This window comes from Arachis hypogaea, chromosome 15 (assembly GCF_003086295.3).
Source record: "Arachis hypogaea cultivar Tifrunner chromosome 15, arahy.Tifrunner.gnm2.J5K5, whole genome shotgun sequence".
In the NCBI taxonomy this organism is placed as follows: Eukaryota; Viridiplantae; Streptophyta; class Magnoliopsida; order Fabales; family Fabaceae; genus Arachis; species Arachis hypogaea.
In genome coordinates, this window is record NC_092050.1 from 52,738,516 (window position 1) to 52,748,648 (window position 10,133).

General features: G+C 35.8%; 1 long non-coding RNA gene across 1 annotated transcript; it reads right to left on the reverse strand.

Moving 5' to 3' along the window:
• Positions 1–1,788: 1,788 nt before the first annotated feature.
• LOC112747060 (uncharacterized) lies at positions 1,789–2,719 on the reverse strand. Its single transcript, XR_011872990.1, has 3 exons — positions 2,505–2,719; positions 2,061–2,115; positions 1,789–1,948 (listed from the first exon to the last, which is right to left on the reverse strand). It is a non-coding gene; the product is annotated as an uncharacterized lncRNA (long non-coding RNA).
• Between the last annotated feature and the right edge of the window lie 7,414 nt (positions 2,720–10,133).

Here is a 10,133-nt window from a genome sequence, read left to right on the forward strand (position 1 = left end):
TCAAATTCTGGGCAACATTAAGCATGAAAGTAGAGTCAAGATGAAGAAAAGCATGTTGTTAGCAACAACTTGGGCTAACAACACCCAAACACCAATGCCCACTTCCAGGAAAATACTTTGCACGTTGCCAACGTGCATTAAGGCTAGCGTTATTGGCAAAAACGCCAAGCCATTGGGCCAGAAGCATTATGAATGAACTCCTCCTTCCAAGTTTAGCAATACTTCTTCCATTGAGTCATGAATTCAACAAAGAGAAAGCCCACATTGCTAGCCCAAACTAAAGATCTCTGAAGGAGTTTTAGGAGTAGTATAAATAGAGAAGAGTTTGGTACTTTGAGGAGACTTTTACTTTTGACTTTTATTTTTTTAGCAATTTTTACTCTTAGACACTTTTACTTTTAGAGTTTTTTTGGTTTCCACTTTTTCTCACCGGTTTTCTATTTTGTTTTTCTTGTAACTTTGAATTACAGTTTTAAGAACTTCTTCTTCTTCTTCATTCTTCTCTACACTTAGTTTAATTTTCATCTATTGCAATTGTTGTTGAAATTGGAGCTATGATTCACTAAACCCCACTTTCATTAGGGGGAAGAGCTCTGCTTGTTTGAATGAATTGATAACTCTTCTCCTCCTTCTTAATTCAAGTGGTTAATCCAAGAAGAAACTCTTGTTCTTCAACGATTCAATCACCATCGAGAGAGGGATTAATCTATATGAATTATGTGGTGAATTTGAGAAAGGAGTCACATAATTCAGTTTAGAGTTCATCCTTTCATGATTTCCTTGATCAATACACTTTGGTTGGTATGTGAGATGTACCTTCCTTAGTTGAGGTTTTGGAAGTTGTGTGGCTTGGATTAGAAATTGAACTTCATCTCTTCTCATGAATAATTAGATCACGAGAGTGGCAATTGGTTGTGTTGAGAGAAATTGAGTTACCAAGAGATTGGGACTCAATTACCCACAATTTGCCATGGATCTATACCCATGATTGAGAAGGAATTGATCAACATCAATTCAGGAGAATTTGCATCTCTGATCCCTAATGATCCTCTCCATCATCAATTCTCATTTCTTTTGCTCTTTAGTTGTTTGAATACCCATTACCCGATTCCCTTCTACATTCTTGCAATTCATTATTCTTGTCATTTACATTCTGTTTCTATATTTCTTGCTATTTACTCTTATGCTTTTTAAAATTCTGCAATCTTTACTTTCTTGCAATTTATCTTTAATGTCATTTAAGTTTCTTGCATTTTAAGTTTCAGTTATCTACTTTCATCTTCTTTCTCTCTTCTAGTTCTTTAAATTCCTTCCCATTTAAATTTTTGCAATTATGTTCAAAAAATCACAAATCTCATGAAATCAAAACCATGTTTGCTTGACTAAATCTACCATTTAACTAAAGTTGCTTAATCTACCAATCTCCGTGGGATCGACCTCACTCTTAGTGAGTTTTATTACTTGATACGACCCGGTATACTTGCCGGTAATTACGTGAAATTAATTTTTTTACGTATCACAATGCAAATTAAATTAGCTAGTAAGAGACGTCACTGAGGAATAGAAGCTCTCCCTTGCATTGAATCAAAACCCATCATGTCACATCATCATGATGAGTGCAAAAAAGAGATTATAATATAAATTAAATTTTGGTAGTTACATCAATAATAAGAATGGAATTAGCATTTCTTTGATAAAACATGATTTAAACCCAGCCAATGTAATTATCATTAGTACATCCATGAGACTTCTAACCATCATAATCAACAATGGAAATCTAATCATTAGTAGGATCAATTTAATCATTGGAATTTCCATCGCTGCTAATTGGAGAACACACCCCATGTTATGAGTTAAAAATTACCATTGGCTCTGGTGATTGGTTAGTAGCTCGAGACCATTTCTTCAAGAAAGCTTGAGTATTGAAGACCTGAGTGGAACTATTTTCCTGATGCCAAAATAGGAAAAAAGAAGAAAATGAACAATGAAAAGTCATACCAAAATTTTCTCATGGAAGATTGAAAACTAAATTCTTGAAACAAGAACTAGAATATTCATACTAGGAAATTCCGATAGCCACTTAAAAGTGTTGCAAAGAACTTTAAGAATATCATCCTGCACAAGAAACATGGTGACAATAAGACACAAAAAAGTTAAACAATAAATTGGACTGTCCACAAGGAACCAAAATAATAAATTGGACGGTCCACAAGGAACCTAGAAACAACATAAATTAGAACTACAATGAGCAAAGCACAAATCATTCTTGGTATAACAGGCAGGCATCAAGTTCATCTATGTGAGAAAATTTCAATATTTTATTACAAATATCAATCAGCAATGTTTAGAATAAAGTGTACCATAATATTTTCCAGGGAACTAAATTAAGAATTCATAAAAATGTTCATCAATCTAGCATCTCATTCACTTTCATATGATTTATTCAGAGACGGTGAACCTAAAAAGAATGGAAAACAATGAATAATCTACCATCGAAGGATCACCTTAACTGAAGGTCATGATCCGCTCCCCACTGCTTAGCCATAAATTTAGTATAATGCTCAGATACACTATATATTCCAGCCTTCAATTCATCAATTCCAATTACACTGGGGTATAATAACTTGATTACCTCACCACGCAAGAAGCGGTATTCTGGCTCAGGAATAGGTGGAATTTTCTCTGATGTAGTGATATGATTATAATCAAGGTCAACAACCACCTACAAGAGATTAAAAGATATCAATTAAAATAAATGAAAGCAAAACATCATTCGAAACAAATAGAATTGCCTCACATGCATGCCAACCTGTAAATTAAGAAAAGCAAACATGATTTTTTTTTGGATCAATAATAGAGACTAGAAAAAGTATTTTATTGTGGATTTGCATTTTGATGTGTTGCACGAGCTAAAAACTCCTCAGCGTCTGAACCTTCTATACTTGAAGCAAAGATTTACACCTAATTACAAATTTACAATATATCTAATACAAAAATAGTTATGTATAATCAAGTGCACTACCAATATTCCCAAAGATTTTATTGATAAATAAACTAAACATAGCTCAACCAACTCTGAGTCTTTGATTCTGTAGAGGAGTAACACAATGTTCTAAAAATAATAGAATATAGCAAGAGCAGCACCTTGTAATGACCAAATGCCACTTCTTTAGAATAATCCATCATCAATGAAATAGAGTTCCAATAAAAGTCCATCGAATTCAACCACCATAACATAGAGCAAACTAATTTCTCATTTGAAACACCACCAGATAAAAAGAATGGAAAAATTAAAATCAAATAAAATAAACTACTCCATAAATCAATTAGTTTTTCCCTTGATAATGAAGAATAATTGGGAAACATTAAAACCAAAAACAAATTAAAAATAGAACATGATGCTTCTTAATTAAAAAACAAATAATGGCAGAACCTCCCCTAATCAGAACAAATTCAACACAACAACAACAAGGATTAGTAACAAATTCAACTCAACTCAATTATCCAGCAACAACCACATTTATGATATGTTCAGCATCAAATTCAACTTACAGCTGACAACAAATTCTACTTCTAGAATTCTAGCAACAAATTCAGCTATGATAACTATGATAACTTTCAGGCAGCAACAAAAAACCTTCAATTCTCCAAATATGATTTACAGCAGATTAACATTAGCTAAATCATAATTTCAGCAACAAACTCAACTTTGAGCAATAAATTCAAGATGTACTAATAATTTACAGCAATAAAATTGAAAGAGAAATAACAGGGCTGAAGATGAAACTCACATAGGCAGAGAGACGAAGCAAGCGTTGATGGAAGACCCGAGCCGAAGCTGAAACCCTAAACCCAGACTCAGGGCCGAGGAAGCGTTGATGGCCGAAGCAGGAAGGCAAGCTTACGAACTATGATAGAGCGCGACAGAGTTTGAGCGGCGATGACCTTGAAGCGGCGACGCGAGCTCGAGGCGGCGACGAGCTTGAGGCGGCGACGTGAGCTTGAGGCGGCGACAGAGCTTGAGGCCGTGACAAGCTTGAGGGGGCGGGCAGCGACGAGCTTGAGGGGGTGACCAAAGCTTGAGGAGCCGGCGACAGGCTTGAGGGACAGAGTGGCGAGAGAAGAGAGAGGTGAGATGGGTTCTGATTCTAGGTTAGGGTACCACGCAAAGAGGGTAAGTGAGGGAGAGAGTGTAGTATGTGATTTGGTGAAAAGGAAACAAAAAATTACTAAGTGTTTGTGAGTTGTGTTAAGTTTTTTGCACTAGATACATTAGGCATCACTTTTAAAATGCACCCAAAACTTAATAAATAGGCTACTTTCTAAACGTATCTCCTTTGATACGAAAAGTGAATTTATAGATATCAACCTACGGCTACGCTTTATAAGTAATTTCTATAATACCTAAGGCTACACTTTTTAAATGATGCCACAATTGTGTATCCTTTTCTCTTATAAAAAGGCAACACGGAGAAAAGCGTAGCCTATTCATAGAATAGGCTACGCTTTTCAAATGTAGCTTAAAAAAAGTGTGGCCGAATGGGTATTTTTCTTGTAGTGACTTGACTTATTAATCCTTCCCATGTTATTATTTGAATTAATGATTATTTGAGGTATTTCAGTTATTGATTGCTTTCTCCTTAATTTGTGTTACCATTGCTTTCTATCTAAGGACATTTTTATTCCAACAATTTTACTTTTTCCCTTTTGGTCTTGGTTAAGAAATCAGTAACTCAACATTATTAAACTCAGCATAATTGATAATCGTTATCTTGCTAATTGAACTGAACTTCAATAATCCCAACTTTTTTTTAGGAAATAAATAGGATTCGAAGGTCAAACTAATTAGTCCCTTGACTTTCCTTTACTTTAGTAAAGGTTAACTAAGTGGAATTTAGATTCAACTTTCATTATAATTGAGAGAGATAACTAAGTTGGACTTCCAATTTCTCTTACCTTGCCAGAAGTTTGCTTTACAGTATTTATTTATTTTAATTGCCATCTACTTCATTTGTCATTTAAATCACTTGCTTCTCACCTTCTAAACCCCGATTACAACCTTTATAGCCAATAATAAGAACATACTTCCCTGCAGTTCCTTGAGAAGACGACCCGAGGTTTAAATACTCGGTTAACAATTTTTAAAGGGGTTTGTTACTTGTGACAACCAAAACGTTTGTAAGAAAGGTTGATTGCTTGGTTTAGTAACTATACTTACAACGAGAGTTTATTATAACCTCTAAACCATCAATCCTCAGTTCTTCAACCATCCACGCATACGCGTGGGCCACACACACGCGTGAGTGCATGAACGTTGGTGCACCAATGTTGAGTCAAACATTGCTGGCAACACCCAGACTTCATTTTTTTTAACTAACATTTGACCCAACGTTTTTATACAAACATGGTTACCAACGTTAAGGCTAATTTCATTCCAAAATGCACTATACAAAGTATGAATGTTAGTTGCCAAATGTTCATCATCAAAGAGTTCCTCTTACTTGCTTGAATCAAGACCAAGGCCCACATCCAAGTACTTGAAGACCTAATTAAAGAAGAAAAGAAGAGTATAAATAGGGGGCTCTCTGATAGGATTGAGGAGGGTTAAGTAGTAGTAGGCTTGGGTAGTAGTAAGCTGTAGTAGGAGTAGAGGCTGGAGGATTAGAGACTCCATAGAGCTTAGTGTAGAATTTCTCTTTTGTAACCATTTTACTTTCTACACTTTCTTCTTTAAAATTGTACTGAATTCAGTTTTACTTTATGCAATTCAAATTTTCTGCACTTCTGTTCTTTTGCAATTATACATTTTTATTTTAACTTTCTTGCACTTGTTCTTAGAGCGATGACCCACTGAACCCCAATCATTAGGGGAGGAGCTCTATTATAATTCACATGTTGAGTGAATTTATTCTTCTTCTCAATCTGCTTGGGTAGCTATAGGATATCCTCTGTTTTGATTAAGATTCATTCACTCCGGAAGGGGATTTGAATATGTTGAATGCTTGCGTGAGCCTCGAAAGGGGAATCATGAGAATTAGAATTGAAGCTCTATCCTTCACAACCCTCTTGATCAACACCATTCAGGAGGAATTGAGATCTTGAGAGTTAGTGTGGCTTATGGATGGTAGACATGTACTTAACCTCTTCTCATGACAATTGGATCAAGAAATTGGGTTGTCAAGGAATTGGGATCCAATCAATTACAATCTGCCATAGATATACTCATATGATTGATAAAGGAGTTGAGACCCATTTGATTCATTGTGGATTATGATATCTCCAATCCCTGATGAATTTTTCTTTCGGTTAATAGTCTTTGACTTCATTTCAATTACTTGATTTACTGTTCTCTTTAATTTCCCTGCACCCAAAGCCCTTTACATTTGATGCAATTTACTTTTCCTGCAATTTAAGTTTCTTGCCATTTAAGTTTTCTGTCAATTTACATTCAGTAATTTACATTCCCTGGGATTTACATTCTGTTAATCAATTTTCACCAACACTTTCAATATTTCACTTAACAAGACATATCACCTCACTAAAGTTGCTTAATCCATGAATCTTCGTAGGATCGACCTCACTCTTGTGAATTTTATTACTTGATGCAACCCGGTATACTTGCCGGTTAGTTTGTGCGAATTCAATTTTTCGCCATCATGTTTTTGACGCCGTTGTCAGTGATTGATTAAGATTGACAATGATTAAGTGGGTGATGAGTCTAGATTAAGCATTTTCTTGGTTTTTGTCATTTAAGTTCTTTTGATTTTCTATTTTCTCTTCATACTTAGATGTTTGTGTTATTACCTCACTAAGAAATTCTTATCTGTGACATTAGGAGTTTCAATTTTCCTTGGTGATTGTGTTTTACAAAATTCAAATAGAGTTCACCTTATCTTTTGATCAAGCCAATTTCATGGGATATTATCCACCACCATAAAATGATTCATGTCATTATCCTCATGGTGGCTGGGAATATCACCAAGAAATAACATATTATGAGCAATCCACGCAGTGGGGATATGCTCTAGGGCCACAAAATGATTAAGCAGATTAATTACATGGGATATTGCCCACCACCACAAAATGATTCATGTCATTATCCTTATGGTGGCTGGGAATATCAACAAGGAATGTGGGTGTATGAACAATCAAGTGAAATAGGATACCTCCTACAGCCACAAAATGACTCATATTGTTATGACAACTACACAAATTGTGGCTGGGAAGGGAATTCTAATGCTCCATATTTTAACCATCCAGAGCCATCATCACTTGATTATGCCTCAGATACATTCATGCAAAATTGTCTAACCCCACCTCCCAGTTTTTCATATGAAAATTCTTCATCACTTGACTATGCCTCAACACAAAATCCCTTCCAAAACTCACAACCCACACAAACTTCCATGAACCAAAGACTCTCAAAACTTGAGTCCATGCTTGATAGATATGAAGAGAAAATAAAGAAATCTTTTACAGAACAAGAAACCTGTTTCAAAAACATGGAACTGTGTTTGAACTAGATGTTGAGTGCAAAGGAGGAATTAGAAAAGCAAGTAAAAGAGGCACTGATAACAAGTGAAAGTTCAACGAAGAAGGAGGCTCCAGAGGCATTTTAACCTATGATTTGATATCCACAGAAGCTAATTGAGGTGACAGAGGAACATGAAAATTCACCCCCAAAGGACTCAATGGAACATCATGTAGAAGAAAGGGAGGAAGTCAATAAAGGAAGTCCACACACAATTGAAGCAGAGAGCTGCATAGAGGATAGGTTAAGTGAACCACCAATTCAAGAAGATTTTGATGCAGCAGACACTCCAACCATCACATAACACTCAAGTCTTGATATCTGAGAAGTGAAGACAACCAACAAGAGCACCAAAAAGAGGATTGTGACCAATTTACAATTTAACATATCATGAAAGAAGAAGAGGTCAACCACAAGCAATCCAACCCAGATCCAGCAAGCAAGTTCAATCAAGTAATTAACAAAAGGAAGCTTGCTGGGAATAGGCCAAGACAAGGGATACTGACTTGATCTTCTTTCCCCCTGAGGTCATTCCTCTTAACAAACTGGAAGAAGAGGAAGAAAGTCATGAACAGCATGTCAAGCTAGTGACATTAAAGAAGCGCTTGTTGGGAGGCAACCCAACCAGAGGTAACTCTCTTTTCCTTTACTGTTTCAATAAGAAAGTTCAGTAGATTTCTCTATATTGCAAGCAGCTAAGTTTGGTGTTGTACAGCAAAGAAATTTAAGGGTGAATGTGTAATACTAAGTTTGGTGTTCCACCACAGATTTCATTAAGAACACATTGCACCCTCAGCAAGACTAGTTATTAGCTCCAAACAATCAGAGAAACTACTTAACAATTGTTTAGTTTCTAGTTCCTAGTTTGTTTTCTAGTTCATAGTCTATTTTCTAGTTCATAATTTTTTTTCTAGTTTATAGTTTGTTTTCTTAATAAAAAAACTTGATGTTTCTTGCATGTATTCACTCTACTGCATATAGAAGTAGGCAAGGAACTAAGTTTGGTGTTCACACACCAACTTAAGTTCAGAAAATCACAAGCATACATGCATGCTAACCATCTCTCAAGTGCTTGTGGAACAAGCAACTTCCAATAACTTTGCAGGAAGTCAATGAATCTCTTGGAGGGTAAGATGCACCATCATCCAAGGAGATAAAGAAGGATACAAAAGCTATGGATGATGATGGCAAGGAGGAAAGCTAGAAGATACTACCAAGAAGGTTGTATTGTTACTTAACCCCTGTTGCTGTGAAAAGTCTAAATTGGAAGTATAATTGTACCCCTACTGAGTAGTATCATTTTAGTTATAATTCATTTGCATTCTAGTTGCTTGTCCCTTTATTGTCATGTTGGGATGCTAGTCTAAGTGATTATGCCATGCCATCTTGCTTATGTCGTATGCTTTGTCCTCCATGCTTGAATAAAAGAAAATATTGTGAAATAGAGAAAGAGTAAAGGTCTATTTTGATGAGAGATAGAATAAGGTTATGTGGTGGTATGTGCTTGTTCATCAGCTGATTTATGAATAAAGCTAGAGATTGGCATAACTTTGAGATATGAACTTGAGTTACATTCCATGAGACTTGACAAATGAAAAAGTTCCATAATAAAAGAAAGGAAATGCAAGAGAAAGAAACAAAAAGGAATAAACAAGGCTGGGCACCAATGGCTTGAGATTTGGATATATGCCTGTGATGCTTTTGTACAAAGATAAGCTTGGATAACTAGGTCCTAAGGGGTGCTTCATCACCCGGCAACTTGGGTTAACTAACCTGGGATTGTCAGCCAAAAGTCCACCATCAAGAGCTACTTTGAGACAAAGCATTTAGTTACCCAAAGAGGTGCTGGGCATCAATGTCCAAAGAATAAAACAAGCTAAATGTCTGTGATGTGTGTGTGCTAAGGAGAGGCTTGAGAAAGTAAACCCTTAGGGGTGACTCAATGATGACAAGTCATCTTATGCTAGTTTCACAAGCATTTTTCATTTGTTTCATTAGGTTTTATGCACTTTCTTGCACAATAAATAAGCGATTGGGGGTGGAATTTCATGTTTATCTTGATTCAATCAAACATTATTAATTTTTGTACAAAATCATGAGATTTATGTAAGAATTTGGATTATTATGAATGATGCAAAACCTTAAGATTTTGGTGAGACTTTGATTGCATGTTTGATTGATTTCAGGAGGAAAAATGAAGAGAAAGAGATGCAGTGCAGAGTAACTGTAAGAACCACACTTAATTAACTGCTTAATTAGATATTTACTTGCCCAAATTAGGTTCTAAATAATTAAAGTGAGAATTAGGGGAGATTTTTGGACTCAGCGGATTTTTCTGAGTCAGAAAATGTATCTTCTGCGAAAAATCGGGAGAAACCGCGAATCCGCAGTTGAACCGGTCGAACCGGTTCAAGTCTGCCCGATACTATGTGAGAAAAATTTAAAACAGCCAAAAACCTTAGAAAAATATTAGAAGTCAGAAACTGGGCGTTAATTTTAAAGGTTTGGCCCAAAAGTGGGCCAAACGGGCTAAAAATGCTAACGGGTTGGACCGGGCCCAAGTTGGGCCCAAACCCAACACTATATAAGTCCCTTTAAGTGA